We start from the raw sequence: 22,074 nt of genomic DNA, 5'->3' as shown, positions 1-22,074 counted from the left end.
CGGCGAACATTGCCCGTAGACGTTCTACCGTGGCAGAGGATGTGCTTGAATTTAAAATGTCACACTCAATCCATTTGGAGTAGGCGTCTACTACAACCAAAAACATTTTCCCCATGAAAGGACCTGCGTAGTCCACATGGATGCGTGACCAAGGCTTGGCGGGTCATGGCCAGGGGCTAAGGGGGGCTTCCCTGGGCGCATTGCCCAGCTGGGCACACGTGTTGCACCTGCGAACACAAAGTTCCAGATCTGTGCCTATCCCTGGCCACCAAACGCGTGACCTGGCAATTGCCTTCATCGTGACAATTCCCAGGTGCTCATTGTGGAGTTCTCTGATGAACACCTCTCTGCCCATCTGGGGCATGACTACGCGGTTTCCCCACAGTAGGCAATCGGCCTGAATCGAGAGTTCATCCCTGCGCCTGTGAAATGGTTTAAATTCCTCAGGGCATGCCCTGTACGTGGCTGCCCAGTCCCCATTCAGGACACATTTCTTGACTAGAGACAATAGCGGGTCTCAATTTGTCCAGACTTTAATCTGATGGGCTGTCATGGGTGAGCCTTCGCTTCCGAAAGCTTCAACAGCCATGACCATCTCAGCAGCATGCTCGGTAGCCCCCTCAGTGATGGCTAGCGGGAGCCTGCTGAGTGCATCGGCGCAGTTTCCGGTGCCCGGTCTGTGCCGAATTGTGTAATCATAGGCAGCTAACGTGAGTGCCCACCTCTGTATGCGGGCTGATGTGTTTGCATTTATGGCCTTGTTGTCGGCCAAAAGGGACGTTAGGGGTTTGTGATCTGTCTCCAGCTCAAATTTCCTGCCAAACAGGTACTGGTGCATTTTCTTTACCACATATACACATGCGAGCATCTCCTTTTCTACCATTCCGTAGCCCCTTTCTGCCTGGGACAGACTTCTGGAGGCATAACCTACCGGCTGTAACTGACCCTTGGCATTGACATGCTGCAACACACACCCGACACCATAGGACGACGCATCACACGTTAACACAAGTTTCTTACATGGGTCATATGTTCCAACAATCTGTTAACGCTACAACAAATTGCGTGCTCTATTAAAAGCCCTTTCCTGGCTGTCCCCCCAGATCCATTCGCGACCTTTGCGTAGGAGCACGTGTAGCGGCTCTAGCAGCGTGCTCAATTTGGGAAGAAAGTTACCAAAATAGTTCAGGAGCCCCAGGAATGAACGCAGGTCTGTCATGTTACGGGGTCTGTGTGCTCTCCGGATTGCTTCCGTCTTGGACGCAGTAGGGCTGATCCCGTCTGCTGCTACCCTAATCCCCAGGAATTCTACCTCTGGAGTTAAGAAGACGCACTTCGCCTTTTTCAGTCGCAGCCCTACCCGGTCCAGTCTGCATAGCACCTCCTACAGATTGTGGAGGTGTTCTTCAGTATCGTAACCCGTGATGAGGATGTCGTCCTGAAAAACCACCATCCCTGGAATCGACTTGAGAAGGCTTTCCATATTCCGTTGGAAGATCGCGGCGGCCGAGCGAATCCCGAACAGACGTCTGTTGTACTCAAACAACCCCTTGTGTGTCGTGATGGTGGTCAGCTTCTTCGACTCACTCGCCAGCTCCTGGGTCATGTAAGCTGAGGTCAGGTCCAATTTTGAAAAAAGTTTGCCACCGGATAGCGTCGCAAAGAGGTCCTCCGCTCTCGGTAGCAGATACTGGTCTTGGAGTGACACCCGATTGATGGTGGCCTTGTAATCGCCACATATCCTGACCGACCTATCCGCCTTGAGCACCGGCACAATCGGGATCGCCCAGTCACTGAATTCGACTGGCGAGATGATGCCTTCCCTCAGCAGGCGGTCCAATTCGCCTTCTATCTTTTCCCGCATCACGTACGGCACCGCTCTGGCCTTGTGGTGTACTGGCCTGGCGTCCGGGTTTATGTGAATCACTACCTTGGCCCCCATGAAAGTGTGAATGCCGGGTTGAAATAATGAGTCAAATTTGTCCATAGAAACATAGAAAATAGGTGCAGGAGTAGGCCATTCTAGCCTGCACCACCATTCAATGAGTTCATGGCTGAACTGGCAACTTCAGTACCCCATTCCTGCTTTCTCACCATACCCCTTGATCCCCCTAGTAGTAAGGACTTCATATAACTCCTTTTTGAATATATTTAGTGAATTGGCCTCAACAACTTTCTGTGGTAGAGAATTCCACCAGTTCACCACTCTCTGGGTGAAGAAATTCCTCCTCATCTCGGTCCTAAATGGCTTACCCCTTATCCTTAGACTGTGTCACCTGGTTCTGGACTTCCCCAACATTGGGAACATTCTTCCTGCATCTAACCTGACTGAATTTAAATTCCCTTAGTTGCCGTGGTAGGATTTGAACTCACATCTCCAATTTATTAGTCCAGACCTCTGGATTACTAGTCTAGTAACATAACCACTATATTACCATACCCTCCAGGATCTGTGAGCATGATACTTGCTCCACAGAGGAAATTGCATTGACATCGCCCCATTTCCAGTTCATGACAGCAAGCAACTCCTCCCCAGTAGTGCGGGACCGTCCCCCGGGACAACCCAGAGTGGCTACCTGTTCTCCGAATCTTTGTGGGTCACGACTACCGTGGCGCTGCCTAGCACCGGAATGATCTCCTTTGTGTATGTCCGTAGCTGTGCGTCAATCAGTGATAATTTTGGCCTCCTGGCCTTGGATGCCCACAACTTTTTGAACTGTTTGATACCCATCAGGGACTGGCTGGCCCCCGTGTCTAGCTCCATTGATACTGGGATGCCATTGAGGAGCACTTTCATCATTATCGGTGGCGTCCTGGTGTATGAACTGTATACGTGCTCCACATGAACTCGCTGAACTTCAGCTTCCAGCGATTTCCCCCAGCGTTCATTTCTGCAATTTCTGCAGGTATTTTGCTCATCTCTGCAAACTCTGGCTGAGTGTGTGCCTCCATGCCTCCAACATGAGCTGCTGTTTGTAACAAAAGGTCCTTTGCCAGTCGATCGTCCCTGACTGCCCCTGTTATTGTCCTTGAGTGCGCCATTAACAGGTGTTGAGGGCCCCATTACTGGCCGCATTGTCCCTTGCAATGGCGTGAATCTCCGTTCAGCTTGCCATTGTCTCTGTCGAACTCCCCCTCTGGGTTCGGCTACATGTTGGGGCATGCCCGATTGCCCTTGTCTGCCTGGAGAACTGTGTGCTGCTTTAACAATGTTGAATCTCTGTCCCAACCATTCCTTAACACAGTACCTCTCGTCTGTTCTGCTCGTGGCCATGCTCGCATGGTTTAAATCCCAGTTTCTCGTCGCCATTGATATGTCCTTACTATACAGTATAAATGCACATGAGGCCCATGCTTGAGAGAAGGTCAGTCTGTGACCTGTCCTTTATTCCATAGCACTCAAGTGATGGAAGTGAGTGGAGCTTCCCCTTTTATATCTGAATGTCCAGGTTAGGAGTGTCTCCCACAAGTTCACCACCTAGTGGTCATTGTTCTCACAGTGTATAACTTAGGTCAGATTATACATGGGTTACAATGCTGGTTGAATACATGACATTACCGAGTCTTTCCCAATCAGATTCCTGGTCTCCCGCATCCTTGCTCAGCTTCCTGAGCCACCACCATCTCCCCAGGGGAATCTTTCCCTTTACAAGTCAAACATGCACGTTTTCCCTCCGTAACACTGACCCGCGCAGCAACGACCCATATCCTGGGGCATGGAACGGAGGCCTCCCCATAGGTAAACCCTTCCTGGCTGGAGTAGCGAGTGGAATTAGACCCCAGCCACCCCGGCCACCTCCCTTCGTGGGTGTAAACGGCGAGCTCTTCCACACCCAGTGTGCCGCCCCCTGCAGTCACGATCGATGTTCTCTCTCCTGAGCACCCATAAATGAGGGATTCTTTCATGTCTCCTCTGCCGCTGCTGCTCATCCTTATCAGGGTGAGCAGGAACAGGACCCTTCTCATATTGTTCTCCTTCCTGTAGGGGCACATAAAACAGATTTTCCAGCCCTGAGAAAAGCTCTCCGGCTTGACAAAAGGTGATCGAGTTCCAATTTGGTCTCATTTCTTCTTGGAGGACACATTTAAGTCTTTAATTGACTGGCTGCCTTATCCAATTCCTGTCAGAACTGATGACTGTTTTTAACTTTGTATCATCTTACTCCTATTGTTCTTGTAGTACCCCTTTTGCAGCCGACAAGGTGGGGTCTTTTTCTTTCCCCAATAACTAGTACATATGTCACTATCATTACACAGCTAATCCTACATTACGCTAGATCCTCACTAAACATACTTAAACTCATATCGTGCTGTTTCTGTATATCTGCCAGCCGTCTCCAGGTGGCCAGGTTAATTCCTGTCATTCTCCTTTCTTCTCTGGCCTCTGGGTTTCCAGCGGGGCCGGCAGTAAGTCGGCCTGTACCGCAGGACCCGGAGTGTCCTGACCGGAGGTGGGTCTGAGTCCCACACTATCGGGGGAACGTCCCTCCAGTGCTACAGCACACCGCTCCTTTGGGGGTGGCTGCCCGGTTCATTTCGTCCCCTGGGGGTTCTGCCTGGTCGAGGGCTGCGAGCTGGGGACTCCCAATTGGTGGCTGGTCCACCAGTATCTCCTCTGGGGCTCCCTCGTCGCCCGAGGCTACCGGCTGGGGGGCCCTGCTCGCAGGCTGGTCCCTGATGTTAGGTACCCCTCTACGGCTGGTTCCTCTCCCGGGGCTGTACCATTTAAATTGAGGCGCTGGTGACCATGGTGTCTTAGGCCGTGGCATGCGGAGAGTCCTTATTAAGACTCTGGCTACTGGGGGTGCGTCCGAGTCCCAAATGATTGGGGGGAATAGCCCCTCCAGTGACACAGTACAGTGCCCCTCTCTGTGCAGTCTGTGAGTCTGCCACATCCCCTGTGGGATTTCCACAGTCGGCGGCTGTTGGCTGGGGATTTGGCAGATGGAATACAATGTCGGAAAATGTGAGGTCATCCACCTTGGGAAAAAAAACAGTAAAAGGGAATATTATTTGAATGGGGAGAAATTACAACATGCTGCAGTGCAGAGGGACCTGGGAGACCTTGTGCATGAATCCCAAAAAGTTAGTTTGCAGGTGCAGCAGGTAATCAGGAAGGTGAATGGAATGTTGGCCTTCATTGCGAGAGGGATGGAGTACAAAAGCAGGGAGGTCCTGCTGCAACTGCATAAGGTATTGGTGAGGCCGCACCGGGAGTACTGCATGCAGTTTTGGTCACCTTACTTAAGGAAGGATATACTAGCTTTGGAGGGGATACAGAGACGATTCACTAGGCTGATTCCAGAGATGAGGCGGTTAGCTTATGATGATAGATTGAGTAGACTGGGTCTTTACTCGTTGGAGTTCAGAAGGATGAGGGGTGATCTTATAGAAACATTTAAAATAATGAAAGGGATAGACAAGATAGAGGCAGAGAGGTTGTTTCCACTGGTTGGGGAGACTAGAACTAGGGGGCACAGCCTCAAAATACGGGGGAGCCAATTTAAAACCGAGTTGCGAAGGAATTTCTTCTCCCAGAGAGTTGTGAATCTGTGGAATTCTCTGCCCAAGGAAGCAGTTGAGGCTAGCTCATTGAATGTATTCAAATCACAGAAAGATAGATTTTTAACCAATAAGGGAATTAAGGGTTATGGGGAGCGGGCGGGTAAGTGGAGCTGAGTCCACGGCCAGATCAGCCATGATCTTGTTGAATGGCGGAGCAGGCTCGAGGGGCTAGATGGCCTACTCCTGTTCCTAATTCTTATGTTCTTCTGTTCTGCCTATAGTATGGTTCATTGTTTCTGGCCATCCCTTACGCTTAGCTTCTATCCTGGGGTTGTAAAGTTTGCACTGGTTTATGTGGAACCACTTTGTAGGGCGGGGCATTTTCATGGTATAGACCATGGTGTTTCCCTTGTCGACAATGTACAGTGCCTCAAAAACCCCTACTCGAGCGTAGTTCCTTACCATGACCTGGTCCCCTACCTCCAATTCGTGGCGTTTGCGGTGTTCTAGCAGCATTCGGTTGCTTCCCTAAGCTGACCTTCCGTGAGTACCGGGGCTAATACATAAGTGGAGGTTCGCATGGCTCTGCCGGTCATGATCTCGTACGGGTCGTATCCCGTGCTCTTTGGCTGGCTGGCCCGCATCCCCATGAGGACCAGTGGTAGGACCTCTACCCACCTCTTGGGTGAGTCCCCTGTCTCTTTACGCTACCTTTCTTTTATCGTGCAGTTTAAACGCTCCACAGGCCCGGATGACTACGGGTTGTGGGTGACATGCCATTTTCCTTTGATCCCGAGCACCTTAAGGGTCTCCTGCATCACCTGCCCGGTGAAGTGACTCCCCTGGTCGGACTCCATGTACTGTGGTAGTCCCCATCGGGAGAACACTTCCCTGACCAGGATCCTATCTGTTCCCAGAGCATGGGAAGGCTTCCACCCATTTGGTGAATACATCCACCAATACTAGACGGTAATTGTAGCCTCCCTGGGCAGTGCGTAGGGCCCCGATGTAATCGACCTGGATCGACTGCCAGGGTCCATCTGCCCTCATAATATGTCCCATAGACACCTTCCTTTTCTGGGGGTCGGGGTTGTTGGCCGCGCACACCAGACAGCTAGCACAGAACTCGCGGGCGTCTTCCCTGAGTCCTGGCCACCACCCTGCCTGTTCCACTCATTGCCAAGTGGTCTCAGGTCCGGGGTGTCCTGCTCCTGGACCCTCATGGGCCAGCTGGAGGAATTCTCTCTGGTGTTGTTGCGGCACTACCCAGTGCTCCCCCCGAACAGCATGCCTTTTTTAATGGCAATTGCTACGGTGCCATATGGGCCGTCTATCCTTTCCCCTTTAGCTAGTGTGTTCAGGACAGTTTTGAGGACGGGGTCTTGGGTCTGAACCGTTTTCAGGTCTGGGTGCAATGTTACTCCTGCCCTTCCTGTCGTCCCAATCGTGCCCCTGACTGCTGTGATGGGGCCTAGGTTATACGGATCCCAGAGCTTGCCCATGCGGGCACCCTGCTTGGCCAACATGTCAGCCTGCTGGTTTCCCTTGCTACGGGGTTCAGTGGTGGAATGTGCCTTCACTTTGTGTATATAGATCTTTCCTTCCTCCTCCACGGCTGTCGTGATCTTTTCCAGTAAAGACTTAATTGTCAGGAGTCTCCCATCTGAAGATGTGTATCCGCGACGGGACCAGATAGCCAGGTACTCCGTACACGAATTGCATGTGAACATACTGTCAGAGCAAATCGTCTGTGGGGAAGGGAATTCTTCAGGGTGTGTGACCACACCACCGCAGACAGTTCAGCATGGTGGGCACTCATAGTACCGGGGAGTTTAATCGCCAGGGCAATGCTTGCCTCGGGGTCATACACTCTGCAGCCTGTGAGTCGTTCACCCTCAGATACTGTGCTTGAACTGTCCACATAGATCTCTCGGCCTGTGGGGTGTAACCCAGCCTGAAAGCCTATGTTAATTTCCCATACGCCTTCTACGGAACACCAGTGGGCTGTCCCTGGATAGATCAGGTTGGCTGCGACTCTTGGCTCGCAGAGACCCTTTACTCTTAGGTCCATCTGAGAGAGGAGTAGGGTCCAGCGAGCAATGCGGGCACTGCTCACCATCCCGTCCTTTGATTCTCCCATCCAGGAGCATTTGGGTGGGCGTATGGTGGGTAAGGAGTGTGATAGGGGACCCCCTGTGAAGATCAGTGATCTTTTCACAGCCCAGTGAGTGGCTAGAAGATGCCGCTCACAGTTGGAGTATCCCTTCTCCACGTACTGCGCTCACGCTGTCCCCACTGGCTGCTACCTCCAGGAAAAACTCCTTACCCCCATCAATGGCCTCTAGAGCTGGCGCGGTCTGCAGGTCTTTCTTGAGTTGGATAAATGCTGCCTCGCAACCTTCATCCCAATTCCACTCCACTCCCTTGTGTAGGAGTCAGAGCAGAAGGGCTGCGGTGGCTGCATAATCCTCAATGAAATCCCTGCAGTACCCGGTTAGCCCTAGAAAAGATCTTACTCCTGTTACTTTGTTGGGGGCTGGTAAATTTTACACTGCTTCCTATTGTGTCCTGAACACAAATGAGGCTGCACACAGGGAGGTTATAGTAACAGTGACCTCAGTCTTTAATAAGACACTCCAGAGTGAGGAACATGCCTTATGGGCCGGCTTATATACAGTGCTCCCAAGGGATGTTGGGATCCCTTGGGACTTCAGGGGATGAGCTCCCTGGTGGCGGAACATGGGAGTGCATGCTTTACAGATACACAACATCACTCCCCCTCCAAAGTCAAAGTGAAAACTATTTACAAGGTGAGGCGGTCAGGAGCCTTTCTTTCCCTGGTGGACCGGCTCGGTACAAATGTCTGTTCTGGTGTGTTGGCTGTGCCCTCGCTGGGCTGGCATGTTCTTGGCCCTGCAGGGCTGCTGGGTGAGCCTGGCCTTGCTGGGCTGTTGGGCGTGATGGGTTCGATTTCCTGGTCCGGCGTGGTGTCGTTGATCCTTTGGGTGTGTGTTGTGGGCTCGAGAAAGATGGTGTCTGCTGTGGGTTTTTCAGGGCAGTCTGGGAACCGCAGCCTCATTTGGTCCAGGTGCTTTCTGCAAATTTGTCCATTGTCTAGTTTGACTACAAACACCCTACTCCCTTCTTTAGCTATCACCGTGCCCACAATCCACTTGGGACCATGTCCATAGTTTAGCACATACACAGGGTCATTCAGATCAATTTCCCGTGACACAGTGGCGCGACCATCGTTTACATTTTGTTGCTGCCGCCTGCTCTCTACCTGATGATGCAAGTTGCGGTGAACCAGCGAGAGTTTGGTTTTAAGTGTCCTTTTCATGAGTAGCTCAGCCGGGGGCACCCCTGTGAGCGAGTGAGATCTCGTGCGGTAGCTGAGCAGTACTCGGGACAGGCGGGTTTGGAGTGAGCGTTCTGTGACTCGTTTCAGGCTCTGTTTGATGGTTTGTACTGCCCACTCTGCCTGCCCATTGGAGGCTAGTTTAAACGGGGCCGAGGTGACATGTTTGATCCCATTGCGGGTCATGAATTCTTTAAATTTGGCACTGGTGAAACATGGCCCGTTGTCACTGACCAGTATGTCAGGCAGGCCGTGGGTGGTAAACATGGCCCTCAGGCTTTCAATGGTGGTGGTGGCGATGCTTCCCGACATTATTTCACATTCAATCCATTTTGAAAAAGCATCCACCACTACCAGGAACAGTTTATCGAGAAACAGGCCCGCATAGTCGACATGGATCCTCGACCATGGTCTGGAGAGCCAGGACCGCAAACTTAGTGGTGTGTCTCTGGGCGCGTTGCTCAACTGAGCACATACGCTGCATTGCTGTACACAGGACTCTAAGCCAGAGTCGCTACCAGGCCACCACACGTGGGATCTGGCTATTGCTTTCATCATTACTATACCCGGGTGTGTGCTGTGGAGATCCGAGATAAACGCCTCCCTGCCCTTTTTTGGTAGCACTACACGGTTACTCCACAACAGGCAGTCTGCCTGAATGGACAGCTCATCCTTTCGCCGCTGGAACGGCTTGATTAGCTCTTGCATTTCAACAGGGATGCTGGCCCAGCTCCCATGCAGTACACAGTTTTTTACTAGGGACAGCAGAGGATCTTGGCTGGTCGAAGTCCTAATCTGGCGGGCCGTGACAGGTGATTTATCATTTTCAAATGCTTCCATGACCATCAACAAGACTGCGGGCTGCGCCACCATCGACAATTTTCAGGCTGCGCCATTTCCACCCCCGTGGTGGGCAATGGTAGCCAACTGAGATCATCCGCACAGTTCTCGGTGCCTGGCCAGTGGCGGATGGTATAGTTATACGCTGATAGCGCGAGTGCCCACCTTTGCTGAGGCATTAGTATTTATCCCCTTGTTTTCAGTGAACAGAGATGTGAGAGGCTTGTGATCGGTTTCCAGCTCAAATTTGAGGCCAAACAGGTACTGATGCATTTTCTTTACCCCAAACACACACGCTAATGCCTCTTTCTCAATCATGCTGTCGGCTCTCTCAGCCTTAGACAAGCTCTTGGAAGCATAGGCGACAGGTTGCAACTTCCCCGCAACGTTAGCTTGTTGTAATACACACCCGACTCCGTACGATGACGTGTCACATGCTAACACAAGTCTTTTACACGGGTTATACAATACAAGCAGCTTGTTGGTGCATAAAATGTTTCTGGCTTTCTCAAAAGCAATTATTTGTTTTTTTCTGCATACCCAGTTCTCACCTTTACGCAACAACACATGTAGGGGCTCTAAAAGGGTGCTTAACCCCAATAGGAAGTTACCAAAATAGTTGAGGAGTCCCAGGAACGACCGCAGCTCCGTGACGTTCTGTGGCCTGGGCGCATTCCTGATAGCCTCTGTCTTGGCGTCTGTGGGCCGAATGCCATCCGCCGCGATCTTTCTCCCCAAAAACTCCACTTCTGTTGCTATGAAGACGCGTTTCGACCTCATCAGCTGCAGCCTTACACAATCCAGTCGTTGGAAGACCTGCTCCAGGTTTTGTAGGTGCTCGGCGGTGTCCCGACCCGTGACCAATATGTCGTCCTGAAAGACCACCGTGTGTGGTACCGACTTGAGTAGGTTCTCCATGTTTCTCTGGAAGATCACTACAGCCGACCGAATTTCAAACGGGCATCTATTGTAGATGAACAGTCCCTTGTGCGTGTTGATGCAGGTGAGGCCCTTCAAATACTCCTCCAGCTCCTGTGTCATGTCGGCCGAAGTCAGGTCGAATTTGGTGAACGTCTTGTCTCCTGTCAGCATCGCAAATAGGTCGTCTGCCTTAGGTAGCCGGTATTGGTCCTGTAGCGAGAAACGATTAATAGTTACTTTATAATCGCTGCAAATCCTGACCGTGCCATCACTTTTGAGTACTGGAACAATTGGGCTGGCCCACTCGCTGAATTCCACTGGGGAGATGATGCCCTCGCGTTGCAGCCTGTCCAGCTCGATTTCCACTCTCTCCCTCATCATGTGAGGTACCGCTTGCGCCTTGTGGTGAATGGGTCGTGCCTCTGGGACCAAGTGGATCCGCACATTCGCCCCAGAAAAGTTTCCAATGCCTGGCTCAAAAAGGGAAGGAAATTTGTTAAGAACCTGGGTACATGAGACCTCATCGACATGTAATAGTGCTTTGATGTCATCCCAGTTCCAGCGGATTTTGCCCAGCCAGCTCTTTCGAAGCAGTGTGGGGCCATCGCCTGGGACAATCCAGAGTGGCAGTTCGTGCACCGTGCCCTCGTAGGTGACCTTGACCATGGCACTGCCCAGGACAGTGATAAGCTTTTTGGTGTGCATTCTCAGTTTCGTCTGGATGGGATGCAAGGCTGGTCTGAGTGCCTTGTTGCACCACAGTCTCGCAAACATCTTTTTACTCATGATGGATTGGCTAGCGCCAGTGTCCAGTTCCATGGCTACGGATAAGCCATTATATTTTACGTTTAGCATTATAGGTGGACATTTCGTCGAAAATGTGTGCACCCCATGTACTTCAGCATCTGCTTCCTCTCTCTGAGGCTTGAAATTGCTTTGATTTACCATGGACCGATCTTCCTTTGCCACGTGGTGGTTAGCAGGTTTTGCAGAGCTTGCAGCTCATTTGCAAGCTCGCAGGAGGTGCCCCATTGTTCCACAGCTCTTGCAAACATACCCTTTGAAGCGGCATGAATAGGCTGAATGGAAGCCTCCACAACGCCAACAAGGTGTGAATTGTCTTGCATTCATCCTTTGTTGGGGACTCTGAGTCATCTGGGTCACCTGAGGCCTGCTGGCAGTTACAGACTCGTGGGTTCTGCCCTGTACATTTCTGCTCGCAAACACAGTTCCAGTTAATTTGTGAACATTGCTAGCACTTGTGTGCTGAGAGATTGGTTTGGTGTTATCACTGGTGGACATAAACGCCTGTGCTATCGCAATGGCCTTACTGAGGGTCAGTGTCTCTACAGTCAAGAGTTTTCGTAGGATGGTCTCCTGGCCAATGCCCAGTACAAAAAATTCTCTGAGCATTTCCTCCAGGTAGCCATTAAACTCACATTGTCCTGCATGTCGCCTTAGCTCAGTGACGTAGCTCGCCACTTCCTGACCTTCAGATCGCTGCCACGTGTAGAACCGATACCTCGCCATCAGCATGCTCTCCCTGAGGTTAAGATGCTCCCGAATCAGTGTACACAGCTCCTCATATGACTGATCTGTGGATTTCACCGGAGCCAGTAGATTCTTCATGAGGCTGTAGGTCGGTGCCCCACAGACTGTGAGGAGGAACGCTCTCCTTTTTGCCACGCTTCCTTCTCCGTCCAGCTCGTTGCCTACAAAGTACTGGTCTAGCCGTTCACCCTCCGAGAACTTCTCCGGGATGCCCACAGTTTGCTGCATCTTTGCGTTGGATTCATATTCTCGTCGCCAGTTATCGTGTTCCTAACACAGTGAGGTTAAAGTAACAGTAACCCCAGTCTTTAATAAGACACTCCAGAATGAGGAACAGGCCTTAGGGGCCAGCTTATATACAGTGTTCCCAAGGGATGCTGGGATCCCTTGGGACTTCAGGGGATGAGCTCCCTGGTGGCAGGACATGGGAATGCATGCTTTACAGATAAATAACACTTCCCTTCTAGCTTTGTCAATGGTCCTTTCCCCAGTACGCACAGCCAGTCCCAGTAATTTTACTTCCTTCAGGCCGATCTGTGCCTTCTTGGGGTTTACTTTAAATCCCTCTTCTTTCAGCAGCTCCAGCAGTTCTGTCAGCAGTGGGCCATGCTCCTCCCCCTCATCGGTGAACAGGAGCAGGTCATCCACGTACTGTACCAACTGCTGGGGTCTGCTGAAGCTCTTTAAACAGTTGGCCATACACTGATGGAAAATACTGGGGCTGTTGTGGAAGCCCTGAGGGAGACAGTTCCAAGTGTATTGCTGTCCTTTAAAGGTAAAAGCAAACTTATACTGATCTTCTCTTCTTAAAGGTATGGACCAAAACCCGTTGGGAATATCCTGCACCGTGAAGGTGGTCGCGGAGGCTGGGATACTTCCAATGAGGTCGGTGACGGCAGCAACCGTGGGTGCATAGGCGGGGATGTTACGGTTGAGTGCTCGATAGTCCACCATAGCCCTCCAGGAGTTGTCCGGTTTCTTAACTGTCCACAATAGAGAGTTCACATGGGTAGCTATTTTTTGGTCTCAATACCCCCTGTTTAACCAACGAACCCAAGGCTGTTTCCATGTCTGTCTCCGCTTCCCGGGGGAAGTTGTACTGTTTCTGTGGTCGGGTCATGGGGTCCCCATCTATGCTAACCTTGACCCCATTTATCCTTCCTCAGTTGTGTTTGTGAGTGGCAAAGGCTGCAAGGTTTGCCCTCACATACTCTTGGTACTCCATCAGTGTTACTGACCAGTGATTCAAGGTCGTAACCCTCCTTTGGCTTCATGGTGCACACCGTCCCTTTTCCCCGTTTTTCTGGGATAACCACCACCTCACTCTCCTGTCCCGTACATACTGCCCTCTAAAGACAGTGGTTTCTTAAATCCACTAGGATCCCATAGCCTAGAATGAAGTCAGCCCCCAGGATCCCCCTCCCTTCCTGTTCCCACTTCATCAGTACACAAGTCCACTTCGTGTGGAGTGTTCCCAAACGAATAGAGAGTGGAACGAAGTATGAGCCAGCCTGCTCAGTGCCTGTGAAACCCACCAAGCTGTAGGGTACCCCGCTAGACAGAGGTGAGGTGGCAGGGTTAGCTGTGTAGACGAGGGTGCTTGATGCACTGGTATCCAGCAGATAAGTCCCTTTCACCTTTTCCACTTCCATCTGAACTGTCGGTCTCCCCCACGCATCATACTCGAGGGAACACCAGGTGAACAGGCTGTGCCTGTCCTAGTCACTGTTTTGGACGGGATGGGGCAGATGGGATTTCGGTACCGGTGGTGACGGCTACCCTCTCAGGTCCACCTCGCATTATTCGGAGCGCAGTCATGAATGTATCAAACGTCTGGGGAGTGACTGGTTTCTCGGTCTCGGTCTTTTGGGCAGGGGCTGGAGAATTCTTCCCTGAGCTACTTTTCCATGGATTTCTACAATCCTTTCTCCAGTACCCACTCTTTCCGCACCCGAAGCAGGTACGTTTTGTATCGGAGGGGTTGCCCCCCGTGTGGCACCATTCCCTCTTACCCTGACTAGGTCTGATTTCGTGGACCCTTCCCTTGGGTCTGTCCCCCTGTCGTTCCGGTAGGCTAGGGTCAGTTGCCTGACCATGCCCTGTTCGGTGGCCTGGGGATCTCTCGGGTCGAACCAGGCCTCAGCCTTTCTTCTTATTTGCCACCAGGCTTCGGAGCCAGTGAGCTCTCTCGTCCCGGCTTAGGTGATTCCGGTTGAGGTCCCCTCCAAAGGCGCTGTGGTGCACAGGCCACAGTCTGTCTGCGAAAGCCTGTGGGGATTCCCCTGTGAGCTGCACTGTTTTCTCTACTCTGGAGAAGGGACTCCCGTCATTACAGCCCATGGCTTCTAGAATGTCTTCCTGGACATGGGCACATGTTCTCTGCCCCCTTTTGCTCTCGGCAGAGAGGGACTGGCACAGCTTGCCGTCCAGTGAGAGGAGGAGCATCTTTGCTATCTTGGCATCATGATACCCGTTAATATCCCCTGCCTGTTCTACTTCCATAAAGTGAATCGAGGGGTCTCCCTTTGGAGTGAGCTTTCCCAGGTGGCTTATCATAGCCCGAAGCTGTTGGGTAGTGTGGGGAACCACAAATTAACTTTCCAGGGGCCCCTGACTCCCAGCACCAGTGGGCGGGCCGAACTTCTGTTGCCGGACCAGACACATCGGCTGCAGCTCTGGCTCGTCCTGCTCTGGCTCGCCTACCCCTCCCTGCTGTCAAACCGAGCTGAACCTCGGCACCACAGGTGGTGGTCCATCATCCCTGTCCGCCCCACAACCCGTCCACCCCTCCTGCTGCCGAACAGGGCCTATAAAGGCCCAGCGGGACTCCGGGGATCGGCGGCAATTCGAGAGGCGGAGCAGCAGCGTGGGTGAGGCCTATAAAGGCCCAGCGGGAGTCCGGGGATTGGCGGCAATTCGAGAGGCGGAGCAGCAGCATGGGTGAGGCCTATAAAGACCAGCAGGTGTCCAGGGATCGGCGGCAATTCGAGAGGCGGAGCTGCAGCGTGGGTGAGGCCTATAAAGACCAGCCGTTGCAGCTGCAGCAGGGTGAGAAGGCAAAAAAGAAGTAGAAAGAAATAGAAAGGTGATGTTACAGCCAAAGGGGTAAGTGATTGCTGGTGATTGGTGAGTAGTTTTTCTTTTTCTTTTCTAGATCAGTAAGTAACCTTTAGCATTGTTGTTGCCAATTTAAGTTTATCTAAGGGTTAAGTCATGGCAGGACAGCTCGGACACGTGTTATGCTCCTCCTGTACGATGTGGGAAATCAGGGACGCTTCCAGTGTCGCTGACGACTACGTGTGCGGGAAGTGTATCCGGCTGCAGCTCCTGACAAACCGCATTGCGGCATTGGAGCAGCAGGTAGATTCACTCTGGAGCATGCACGATGCTAAGAATGACGTGAATAGCACATTTAGTGAGTTGGTCTTACCGCAGAAAAAGGTTACTCAGGCAGATAGGGAATGGATGACCAACAGGAAGTGCAGTGGAAGGAAGGTAGTGTTGGGGTCCCCTGCGGTCATCCCCTTGCAAAACAGATACACCGCTTTGGGTACTGTTGCGGGGGATGACTCACCAGGGGAGGGCAGCAGCAGCCAAATTCATGGCACCGTGGGTGGCTCTGCTGCACAGGAGGGCAGGAAAAAGAGTGGGAGAGCTATAGTGATAGGGGATTTGATTGTAAGAGGAATAGAAAGACGTTTCTGTGGCTGCAACCAAGACTCCAGGATGATATGTTGCCTCCCTGGTGCAAGGGTCAAGGAGGTCTCGGAGCAGGTGCAGGGTAGTCTGAAAAGGGAGGGTGAACAGCCAGTTGTCATGGTGCATATAGGTACCAGCGATATAGGTAAAAAAAAAAGGGATGAGGTCCTACAAGACAAATTTAGGGAGCTAGGAGCTAAATTAAAAAGTAGGACCTCAAAAATAGTAATCTCAGGATTAAAACCAGTGCCGCATGCAAGTCAGAGTAGAGTCGCAAGCTCAGATGAATACGTGGCTTGAGGAGTGGTGCAGCAGGGAGGGATTCAAATTCGTGGGACATTGGAACTGGTTCTGAGGGAGGTGGGACCAGTACAAACCGGACGGTCTGCACCTGGGCAGGACCAGAACCAATGTCCTAGGGGGAGTGTTTGCTCGTGCTGTTGGGGAGGAGTTAAACTAATATGGCAGGGGGATGGGAACCAATGCAGGGAGACAGAGGGAAGTAGAATGGGGGCAGAAGCAAAAGATCGAAAGAAGAAAAATAAAAGTGGAGGGCAGAGAAACCTAAGGCAAAAAGCAAAAAGGGCCACATTACAGCAAAATCCTAAAGGGGCAAAGTGTGTTAGAAAGACAAGGCTGAAGGCTCTGTGCCTCAACACGAGGATTATTCGGAATAAGGTGAACGAATTAACTGCGCAGATAGCAGTTAACGGGTATGATCTAATTGGCATCACGGAGACATGGCTCCAGGGTGACCAAGGCTGTGATCCCAACATCCAGGGGTATTCAACATTTAGGAAGGATAGACAGAAAGAAAAAGGAGGTGGGGTGGCATTGCTGGTTAAAGAGGAAATTAATGCAATAGTAAGAAAGGACATTAGCTTGGATGATGTGGAATCGGTATGGGTGGAGCTGCAGAATACCAAGGGGTAGAAAACGTGAGTGGGAGTTGTGTGCAGACCACCAAACAGTAGTAGTAAGGTTGGGGACAGCATCAAATAAGAAATAAGGGATGTGTGCAGTAAAGGTACAGCAGTTATCATGGGTGACTTTAATCTACATATTGATTGGGTCAACCAAACTGGTAGCAATGCGGTGTAAGAGGATTTCCTGGAGTGTATTAGGGATGGTTTTCGAGACCAATATCTCGAGGAGCCAACCAGGGAGCTGGCCATCCTAGACTGGGTGATGTGGAATGAGAAAGGACTAATTAGCAATCTTGTTGTGCGAGACCCCTTGGGGAAGAATGACCATAATATGGTAGAATTCTTTATTAGGATGGAGAGTGACACAGTTAATTCAGAAACTCGGGCCTGAACTTAAGGAAAGGTAACTTCGATAGTTTGAGGTGTGAATTGGCTAGAGTAGACTGGCAAATGATACTTAAAGGGTTGACGGTGGATAGGCAATGGCAAACATTTAAAGATCATGGATGAACTTCAGCAATTGTATTTCCCTGTCTGGAGTAAAAATAAAATGGGAAAAGTGGCTCAAATGTGGCTAACAAGAGAAATTAAGGATAGTGGCATATAAATTGGCCAGAAAAAGCAGCAAACCTGAGGACTGGGAGAAATTTAGAATTCAGCAGAGGAGGACAAAGGGTTTAATGAAGAGGGGGAAAATAGAGTACGAGAAGAAGCTTGCTGGGAACATAAAAACTGACTGCAAAAGCTTCTATAGATATGTGAAGAGAAAAAGATTAGTGAAGACAAACATATGTCCCTTGCAGTCAGATTTAGGTGAATTTATAATGGGGAACAAAGAAATGGCAGACCATTTGAACAAATACTTTGGTTCTGTCTTCACGAAGGAAGACACAAATAACCTTTCGGAAGTACTAGGGGACAGAGGGTCCAGTGAGAAGGAGGAATTGAAGGATATCCTTATTAGGCGGGAAATTGTGTTAGGGAAATTGATGGAATTGAAGGCCGATAAATCCCTGGGACCTGATAGTCTGCATCCCAGAGTACTTAAGGAAGTGGCCCTAGAAATAGTGGATGCACTGGTGACCATTTTGCAACAGTCTACTGATTCGGGATCAGTTCCTATGGACTGGAGGGTAGCTAATGTAACACCACTTTTTAAAAAGGGAGGGAGAGAGAAAGCGGGTAATTATAGACCGGTTAGCCTGACATCGGTGGTGGGGAAAATGTTGGAATCAATTATTAAGGATTAAATAGCAATGCATTTGGAAATCAGCGACAGGATCAGTCCAAGTCAGCATGGATTTATGAAAGGGAAATCATGCTTGACAAATCTTCTGGAATTTTTTGAGGATGTAACTGGTAGAGTGGCCAAGGGAGAACCAGTGGATGTGGTGTATTTGGACTTTCAAAAGGCTTTTGACAAGGGATTGGTGTGCAAAATCAAAGCACATGGTATTGGGGGTAATGTACTGACGTGGATAGAAAACTGGTTGGCAGACAGGAAGCAGAGAGTCGGGATAAACGGGTCCTTTTCAGAATGGCAGGCAGTGACTCATGGAGTGCTTCAGGTCTCAGTGCTGGGACCCCAGCTATTTACAATATACATCAATGATTTGGATGAAGGAATTGAGTGTAATATCTCCAAGTTTGCAGATGACACTAAACTGTGTGGTGGTGTGAGCTGTGAGGGGGACGCTAAGAGGCTGCACGGTAACTTAGACAGGTTAGGTGAGTGGGCAAATGCATGGCAGATGCAGTATAATGTGGATAAATGTGAGATTATCCACTTTGGGGGCAAGAACGCGAAGACAGAATATTATCTGAATGGTGGCAGATTAGGAAAAGGGGAGGTGCAACGAGACCTGGGTGTCATGATTCATCAGTCATTGAAAGTTGGCATACAGGTACAGCAGGCGGTGAAGAAGGTAAATGATATGTTGGCCTTCATAGCTAGGGGATTTGAGTATTGGAGCAGAGCGGTCTTACTGCAGTTGTACAGGGCCTTGGTGAGGCCTCACCTGGAATATTGTGTTCAATTTTGGTCTCCTTATCTGAGGAAGGATGTTGTTGCTATTGAGGGAGTGCAGCGAAGGTTCAACAGACTGATTCCCGGGATGGCTGGACTGACATACGAGGAGAGACTGGATCAACTGGGCCTTTATACTTTGGAGTTTAGAAGGATGAGAGGGGATCTCATAGAAACATACAAAATTCTGACGGGACGGGACAGGTTAAATGCGGGTAGATTGTTCCCGATGTTGGGGAAGTCCAGAACCAGGGGACACAGTCTTAGGATAAGGGGTAAGCCATTTAGGACTGAGATGAGGAGAAACTTCTTCACTCAGAGAGGTGTTAACCTGTGGAATTCCCTGCCGCAGAGAGTTGTTGATGCCAGTTCATTGGATACATTCAAGAGGGAGTTAGATATGGCTCTTATGGCTAAAGGGATCAAGGAATATGGAGAGAAAGCAGGAAAGGGGTACTGAGGTGAAGGAACAGCCATGATCTTATTGAATGGTGGTGCAGGCTCAAAGGACCGAATGGCCTACTCCTACACCTATTTTCTATGTTTCTTTGTAGTCACCGGTGCCACAGATGGTGGTTGAACAGTTTCCTCCTTCTCGTCCAAGTTTACTTGGGCCATACTCGGGATTATTAGGCATAGCATGCCTTTTGCCTTGGACAGAGCAAGGGTTAAACACTTGATTTGTTGTTGGCAGGGACCGTGATCTCATGACTCAAACCCATTAGTGCTGGCTACTTTATACGCTACCTGTACATCCCTTAACTTCTCCTCCAGCTCTTTTACTTGAAGGGCGAGGCGAGTGTTTTCTCCCCGCAATATCTTTTCATTATTCCTACTCTCGGTAACCTGACACTGAAAATAGTCCTGACTGTTCTTAAACCTTTCCATTAACTGTGCCTTTCCATGTTTCAGCTTGCGGAGTTCTCCCCATAACCTTTCTCCTGCCACAGTCCTTTCATGTGATGTCTCTGCACATTCCCATAGTTCTGCCTGTAGTGACTCGATGGTTTTATCTAGGAGTTGAACCTATCGCTGTAGACAGACCAACCAAATTGCCTTTTCTACCAATTCTTTCTGATCCTTGCTTGCTGTCCACTGGGCTGCAGCGCCTCCCGGATGCTCAGCGCGCAATAGACCAATTCTTTAGTGACATTCACTTTCTTATACACATAGGAGAAAATCCTCTCTGCCATCTTGGTTCTTTCTTCCAAAACAGCACTCTCTGCATCACATCCCTTATACCAGAGTACTACCTCGGTCGCCATTTCTTTAGTGGGGTGGTGTGTGGGGTCAGATTCACCTCTGATCTTCTGAACGGTTCAAATCGCTCCCACTCCCTGGGTTCGAGATTCTGGATTTATTTGGGGGATGTGATAAAGTGCAAGAGACAGCTGGTTTGGTGCAAAGAACTTCAATTTTATTAAGAACAAGAAAATACAATGTCAAACTTATAATCACTTGAATAAAGAACATTATATCACACATTCAAAGGGGATACAGAGAATAATACACCTCCCACCTCGCGATGCCTAACTCTGACTAGGTTAAACTCCAGGGCAAACAGGGACTATGCTCACCAATCCTTTATGGTCAGTTAGCAGTGGTTCACGATTTCAGGGTTCGCTGGACTCTGTAGGTTCTGCTTGCCGTACCCCGAACGTCGTAGAGGACTTTTCACTGCGTAGTCTTCAGTTGGGTGGTGTCTGCTGATGCGGTAGGGCACGTTTTGCATGTATGGGGTAAGTACCTGCTTTCTTTCATTAGAAATAGGTTTTAAAGTCTCTATGGTAATGTTTTCACCTGTTGGTAGTCAGGACTTAGATTGTAGAGTTTCTTCAGTTTCTTCCTTTGTGAAGTTTTGTTTCGAAGTTGATCGATCGTGCTGTTTTCGATGGTACCACGTTGGCTGTGGTCGGTTGCTGCCGCGATGGTGATGTTCTTCCTTCCTTTTCGATTTCAGGACGTCGAGGCTGGAGAAGCTTGTTAAAAACTGCTGCGGTGGTCTCTCTCCCTTCTTGATGCTCTATGATGCTAGGCTGCTGTGTGCATACCTTCTGCTAAGCGTCTGTAGCAGTGTCTTCTGAAGCAGTAGCATACCCTTTGTTAAAGCAGGGCCCAGTTATACCTTTGGAGCTGTTCTAATCTTTGCGCCAAATCAGCCCGGATTCTTTGTTTAATTTTGGCGGGCTTGATATTTCTTTGTCATATTTTGGCGGGCCCATTAAATGTTAACGTGTCTCGGATGTGTCGACCTTCTAAATCTGTTTCTTGATGGAAATATTAGCTTTGTATTTGCAGTGTCTGTCTGTGCTTGGGGTTTTCATGCAGGCTGGATGTGCCATTGTTATTATGTATGTGCTGGAATGGTTTTCCAGATCAGGATGATGGTTAGCTATCTCTGGGTTAATTGTTGCTATGTTAATGTCTCCTAGGGAGAAGGGTTTTCGAGTATCCACAATTCTCTAGACAATTTACTTTAGTTTCAATACCCCAGACAGCTTTAATACTCAAGACTGGTTTCTTTGAAGGATAGTTCCTTTAGTTCTTAGCCCTACGCACACAAATTCAATCTGCTTTGTAAAATCCCAAATTCGATTAAAGTTCGTAGTTTCTTCCATGTGCACTTTAGGATCTCAAATTTTCTGGTAGATAGTTCCAAATTAAATTTCCTTTCCAATGAGTCCAAACACCGGGGGGGCTTCTCCCATGAATTTTGCATCCCTTCATAGCTTTTGTCTACTCACTTTCGGGCTCAATTTTCCCCAAGCCTGTTTTCTTGCCAGATTTACGCCGGGCTTTCTAGGCCAGAAATGCAGCAGAAATATTTTGCCAAACTTTACCCGATGTATAATTCGAATTTGGCGCCGTGCAGCATGTCTATTCTCCCCGGGAGTTGGAGCCTTGATCTGTGCCAAAAAGATCAGGTTGCCACAGTAACCAGGGACACAATGCGAGCTGAGGCTGCAAAGTGCAACATACAGCCAGTTCCCAACACATTAAAACACATTGCATCAACTTAAAAAACACATTAAAACATACTGCATCAACTTAAAAACACATTAAAATACATTGCAACAACATACCTTCAATTATTAAAGCCGATCCTGCTCACCGCCCCTAGCCCTGGCCGAAGGGCTTGTCGGTCCGCTCCCCTGTCCGACTCTGGCCCCGAGTGCCCTCCCGTCCTGCTCCCTGCCCCTAGCCCAGGCCGAGTTCCCTCCTGGTCCCGCTCCGCGCTCCTAGCCCAG

Source organism: Pristiophorus japonicus, chromosome 10, assembly GCF_044704955.1.
Source record: "Pristiophorus japonicus isolate sPriJap1 chromosome 10, sPriJap1.hap1, whole genome shotgun sequence".
NCBI lineage: Eukaryota > Metazoa > Chordata > Chondrichthyes > Pristiophoridae > Pristiophorus > Pristiophorus japonicus.
This window is presented reverse-complemented; position numbering follows the sequence as displayed.